Source organism: Bombina bombina, chromosome 1 (assembly GCF_027579735.1).
Source record: "Bombina bombina isolate aBomBom1 chromosome 1, aBomBom1.pri, whole genome shotgun sequence".
NCBI classification, from domain to species: Eukaryota; Metazoa; Chordata; class Amphibia; order Anura; family Bombinatoridae; genus Bombina; species Bombina bombina.
Genome location: NC_069499.1, coordinates 593,059,309 through 593,066,286, shown reverse-complemented (window position 1 = coordinate 593,066,286; position 6,978 = coordinate 593,059,309).

Sequence of the window (6,978 nt, the reverse complement as noted above, 5' to 3'; positions counted from 1 at the left end):
GTTGTCCCAAATGCCGTTACCCCTTCTCTGGAAGGAGGTTTCTTTCCACCAGAGGTTGCTGATCAGTTGCGCATAGCCATATTAGTGGCGTTGGCTCATTTACAGCTTCTTGAGGGCCAGCGTAGAGTTTATCCGTGTCCTCTTTTACTGGGGGCCCCAGGTGAGACGGCCTTTCCTCTGGGGGAACAGTTCCCTCTGGGGCTTCAGGGGTACAGCCGTCAGCATCAGGGCCCTCAGATACCCCGCCAAGGTTGAGTTTTGCCTTTAGAGTCAGGAGGTTTTGGAGGATCCTCAATATTCTGATGGCGAACAGCGTTGGACAAGTGGAGGAATGTGGATCATACTTCTAATTGTCTTTGTTGTGTATCTATTCCCAGTTATAAACTCTTGAGGAATCAGGTCTCTGACAGACTGGCCCTGTTAGTGTTTCCATTCCTTTTCTTGGCATTCACCTGCGGGTGCGGCCTTACTTCTTTTGATCCAGTTAGGATGTGTTTCTTTTATTTCCAGAGCTCGAGACTGTTGTACCTTTCCTTTACGGAAACTTTTTCTTTACTGGGATTTTGATACTAGTGATGTATGGTCGCGATGGCTGTTGCTTCTGGCGGAAGTCACAAAAAGAAAACAATAATTAAATAAAAATGTTAAGAAGACAATGTTTGAGCCTTAGAGCTTTTATTGTCTGCTGTTTGTCTCTTTGTTTAGTCGAGACCTGCTAAGGTTTAGAATTTTTGGTTACCCCTTGAACAGTACGTTTGTACCCTAATCAGTAGGCTGGTCCTGGTTGGGTATTGGTTCACTCTGTTCGTTGAGGTTCTATCAGACATTTTGTATCCTTGACAACAGGCTGGCCCTGTTTGGGTACTAAGTTTGCTTCCCTCTAGTTCCGAGGTTGTTTTTTTGTTGTTTACTACAAGTTATTGGGGGCCCTTCTATCCTTGATATCAGGCTGGTCCTACTTTATATCATCTTGATGGGGCGTCCGATGTTGGCCAGTCCCTTCATTACTTGCGTAGTTTGCTGGGGTTAGGAATTCTGCTATGGCAGTATCTTTGTAGTTCCTAAAGTCCTTGGACAGGAACAAGTGTCCTCCCTTCTGAGAGGAGAGGATCAGATGACTGCATGGAGATCTCCAGTACATGGTGTAGGGGGTGATTATTCCCCCCTAGGGGTACTCCTTGTGAATTGGATTGTCGAATTTTCAGATCTCTTTCGACAGTTTTTCTCTCCTCTTTTTTTGAGGATGGCTATTCTTTTCCTTTCCCCTTGCCTTTTGGGCGGAGACTAGGTTCTTAGGGACAATTTGTTGTCCTTTTGAAGGAAATAAGGGGGATTGTTCTGCAGTCTCTCTTGCCATCTACCGATAGGAGTTCACCGTTAATTCCTTGAGCTGTAGGTTTTTTGAGGGTTGATCCAGACGGGAGCTTTCGAGACTGTCATATCCCTCAATCTTGGAGTTTTGATCTTTTTTGGGTCTTTTCCTTTGTCTTCGGCCTTTGTGGGTGTTATCTTGAAGGCCTTTTTGGGGCTGAGTAGACTACCACTAGGATACATCATGTGAGATCAGAGCTCAAGACCCCATGGGGGTATGGCATGCATCAACTTTGGTGCAAATTTAATTTCCAGGTAACTGTGGTTGTTCCGCATGGTTTTTGGTCTTGATCCGGCACCTGTTTTTGGGGGTCCGTTTTTTTAACCTAGTCCTTGTCCTAGGAGGTGATCTGGAATTTTTCCTTTATTTGCTCTCCTCCGTCGGTACAGTATTTTCTACGGGACTTTGTCCTCTTGCAGCCTAGTAGCCGCTCCTTTTTTTTTATCGAGTTATGCTAGGGCCTTCTCTCTCTGTTTTTTCTTTGATTATTTGGGGATTGTTTATGGAGATTTTTTCGGACCTTCTTGTCTGATTCTTCCCTTCTTTCAGTTAGGGAGAATGTGGTGCTGGAGTTGGTTTGTTGTTTGCCTTACCATAGTTAATGGAGAAGTTTTTATTTGTATGCTTCTATGGAGTGGAACTTTGGTCTCCTCAGAGGTTTTTGTGCTTAGTAGAGTCCAGAATTTTGAGTGATCTCTAACTGGGATCCTTATGGTTCTAATTGATGGGCAGTTACCTTGTCCTCTTTCCATATTTTTGTTCTTCCTGCTTCTGCTGAAGTGGTTTTTTATCGGGTATCCGAGTTGTGTCAGGCTGTGGTGCCCTCAGTTTGGGCCGCCTTTTTGTTCCCGCCCGTTTGCATTCAGTGTCCTCTATAAGCTTGGGTATTGTTTTCCCAAAAGTAATGAATGCAGCTGTGGACTCTCCCACATGCTTACCTGATAATTTTCTTTTCTTCTGAATGGGGAGAGTCCACAGCTCCCGCCCGTTTTTTCTGCGGACGGCCTTAAATTATTTTTTCTTCATTCTTCTGGCACCTTTTTTCACACTGATATTTCTACTACTGTTCCTTGTTCCCTTGGCTGAATGACTGGGGGATGAGGGAAGTGGGGGAGGCATTTAAGCCTTTGGCTGGGGTATCTTTGCCTCCTCCTGGTGGCCAGGTTCTGTATTTCCCAAAAGTAATGAATACAGCTGTGGACTCTCCTTGTTCAGAAGAAAAGAAAATTATCAGGTAAGCATAATTTAAGTTTTCTTTTAAATCTTGTAACAAAGGTATTAAAAACCTCTACCAGACAATAACATTTGCAATAGTAAATTTAGCGTAATAGCCTAGTGCACAGGTACCCAGTCTGTATGATTATAATATATGAATAATATTTGAGTCCTATTGAAACAATACAATTCAATACTCTATCTACAGCAAGGGTAGGATTAACTAATATACCTTTATACTAGCTACTGTGTAGGGATAGCCCAGTAAACTAATGCCCACGTTAGTTACTGTTCTATACAAACCAAATTAATATACTGTACTAACCTGAATTCTCTGTTAAGTAGTTTGTATCCTTTCTGCAGGTAAGAATAAAAACTTTTACTACAAAGGATTAAACAAACCACCATTCATTTGGTCTGATATCACAGATACCAAAGTTTAAATTGCCTTGGGCAATATTTATTTTGGAAAAGCAATACTACTTTACCAACCAGTAGTGAGGACCTTGGACAGGATAAAGCAGGCTCTGGTGTGATGGTACACGATCTTGTAAAATTGGTTCCTCTCTCCTATCAGCTCAGTAGCCTTTATATATTAGAAATGTCTTAATTTCCCTAAGACCAGCATAGTGTGTGTACATAGGGCTCTTCCAGTGAAGCATTGCCGAGACTGAGGGGAAAAAGCGCAAGTGTGTTGGTCAAGCAGTTGTAAACCAGACGGTGGGAGCGGATATATGCCGCTGCTTGATGAGTAAGGAAACAGTGCGTCATAAGGGGTGAGTGGTGTAGGGTAACTTAAAGCTTCCTGAAGTATAGCTACCGCTGCTTAAATGAAGTTAATAATTAATAGGAAGAAATACATTATAGTCACAAACCCCTTTCTTTAAATTTATAGGGCTCTTCCCTCTCTGATAGGCCTCTAAATCTATACATTAACTATTTGTTTAGATAAGCATTTGCTTCAGCTGTGCACTGGGAGTCATTAGATCCCCACCTATCACTATCTGACTTCTTTTATAGGTTTGTTAGATTTGATAATACTTTATTTATAATGTAGAGAAATTGAATGAACATATATTTTGGTCTATATACATGCTTTCCTATATATTTACCCATTTGATTATATTACAGTTCATGCTGTGTATTACGCACACATAAGTATAAGTATCCTAAATATTTATAAATCCAAATGTGCACGCTCCTTTATGCATGCATACACACATATTGCCATGCAATATCTGTACTCATATATACACATGCATACACTAGACAGCTTGAGATATCCTTATGTGATTTTAGATTTATACACTTTTTGAAGTGCTTGGAATCAACACTATTTCTCTCATGGATGTTATTAATCAATGATGCAAATAGCCTGATTATGATTGATTGATAATATAACAATTGTCTAGTCTAATTTTTTATACTTATAACAAAATAGCAAAGCATTTAGCCAGGATTGATTAGATTAATAGTCTCTTGCTAGCTAGAATACTATTGTATTAGATTAAGGGTTTCTCCTCCCCACAAGAGAACCTGCAGTTACGATTTTACAAGCAGTGGTCATGAGACCACTGCTTCTCTACCCTCTTCTCCACCTCTTAGATGGAGAATTTCAATCTCAATTAGCCACTCACTATCATCCTCTTGAGAAAGTCCTAACGTTATAGGACGAAACGAGTTGAGGTCATCACGCTACCTATGTCACAGACGTCCATCAACTCCAAGAAGCTCTGTCCCCACTCTGGTGCTGCGCACACCATGGACACAACTGCAGTATTTCTACCATCTACCCCTGGTTCCCCCTGGACTAACGAACGCATGGAGCGTCTTTTATTTTGCTTGCTTTTACCTTTACAGCTTGTGAGTTTTTATTGTGCACATTTTGCCCATGTATTAAAAACATAATTTATGTAAGAACTTACCTGATAAATTAATTTCTTTCATAGTGGCAAGAGTCCATGAGCTAGTGACGTATGGGATATACATTCCTACCTGGAGGGGGCAGTTTCCCAAACTTTAAAATGCCTATAAATACACCTCCCACCTCACTCATACTTCAGTTTAACGTATAGCCAAGAAGTGAGGTGTAAAAAAGGAGTGGAAAGCATACATAAAAGAGGAACTGGAAAAAATAATGTGCTTTATACAAAAAAATCATAACCACAAAAAAGGGTGGGTCTCATGGACTGTTGCCACTATGAAAGAAATGAATTTATCAGCTAAGTTCTTACATAAATTATGTTTCTTTCATGTAATTGGAAAGAGTCCATGAGCTAGTGATGTATGGAATATACAATCCTACCAGGAGGGGCAAAGTTTCCCAAACCTCAAAATGCCTATAAATACACCGCTCACCACACCCACAATTCAGTTTTACAAACTTTGCCTCCTATGGAGGTGGTGAAGTAAGTTTGTGTTTGATTTCTATGATTTATTCAATGATAAGCGCTTCTAAGCATTTTGAAACCCAATTCCTCTCAGAGTATAGTGTTTGTCAGAGGGATGTGAAGGGAGTATCGCCTATTGATTTGCGGGAAATCTTTTCAAAGGTTCTCTGTTATCGGTCATAGGGATTCATCTCCTATCTCCCTTTTCAGATCGAGCATATACTCTTATATACCATTACCTCTGCTGATACTTTTTCAGTACTGGTTTGGCTATCTGCTATGGTTTGGCGCTTTATGTATTAATATAAAGTTTTAAATAAATGTATTTTACTTATATTTGCCATGAGTCAGGTCTATGTATATTTCCTTTTGCAGACTGTCAGTTTCAGTTTGGGAAGCATGTTTAGGAAGTTATTTGTCTTACCTGGGGTAAAGTCCTTTTTTTCAAATTGACTTTTTTCTTTTAATTTCGCAGGCAAAATTAGGCTTGTGAGGGCGCAAAATGCTGTTATTTATTGCGTCGTTCTTGGTGCGAGAATTTTTATTCCAAATTCTTTTCTTTTACAAAGATATGACGAGTCCACGGATTTCATCCTTGTGGGATATTAACCTCCTGCTAACAGGAAGTGGCAAAGAGCACCACAGCAGAGCTGTATATATAGCCCCTCCCCTTCACCTCCACCCTTAGTCATTCTCTTTGCCTATGTTATACTAGGAAGACATGGTAAAGTGAGGTGTTAGTTTTAGTTTCTTCAATCAAGAAGTTTTTTATTTTAAATGGTACCGGTGCATACTATTTTCCTCAGGGGGATATGGAAGAAGATTTCTGCCCTGAGGTTTGATGATCTTAGCATTTGTAGCTAAGATCCACTCTGGTTCCCACAAGACTTCTGAAGGTAACCATGACACATCTTCAGTGTGGAGACCGGTTTCATGCTATAAGTAGCATTAAAGTATGTACAGCCTTTTTTTCTGAGGAGACTTGGTGTATCAGAACTGGCTGGCATTATTTCCCTGTATGGGAATGGGGTAAGCAGTAAAATCTTGTTTAATAAGAGGGGTGTTACCGGAGTCCCTATTTTATATTTATCATTAGTTGATATTTGGGCATTATGTGACATGGGAGATAATATAAAAAACGATGTTTTATGTTTTTTATTTTTGGCACTTAAAACGTATTGGTTTTATGCTTGAGGGTTATATTGTGTATTTTTACTTTAGTGCAAAACTGCATTTCCATGCAATGTTGTTTGGGCCTACTCCAACTTTTGATCTTAAGGGGCGGAGCCTATTTTGGCACAATTTCTTCAGACTTAGCAGCAGCAAACAGTAACTCGGTGGCTCCTGGACTGTGTAGCTGGTCTGAAGGGTTGGAAACTTGATTTGAGTACCCTGGGGCAGGTAGGCGCCACAGCAGAGCTGTAGTGAGGTGCAGAGTGTATTTTTATCTATCTTTTGACTACATGATAATATAAGTACTTCTAAAGCCTTATTTCTGCCCTTGCTTCTGGGTGCAGTAATTTTTGGATTAACCAACGATATTAAATTAAATTTGGGAATAATAACGTTTTTTGTGCATTTTGGAAAAATTGTTCACTTTTTCTTTTCTTAAAGGCACAGTACACGTTTTTTCAAATGTTTATTTTTTGATATAAATAAGTGTTTAAACGACTTTTGTGGTATTACTAGTCTGTTCAACATGTCTGACATTGAGGTTTCTCATTGTTCTATGTGTTTAGAAGCTATTGTGCAACCCCCTCTAACATTGTGTAACTTTTGTACTGAAAGGGCTTTACAATGTAAAAAGCATATTTTAAATAAAGTAAGTGTGCCTAGGGGTGATTCTCAGTCTGAAGAGAATCAGGATATGCCATCCAATTCTCCCCAAGTGTCACAACCTTTTAGGCCCACACAAGCGACGCCTAGTACTTCTAGTGCGTCTAATTCCTTTACTCTGCAGGAGATGGCTGCAGTTATGTTAACTACCCTTACAGAGGTATT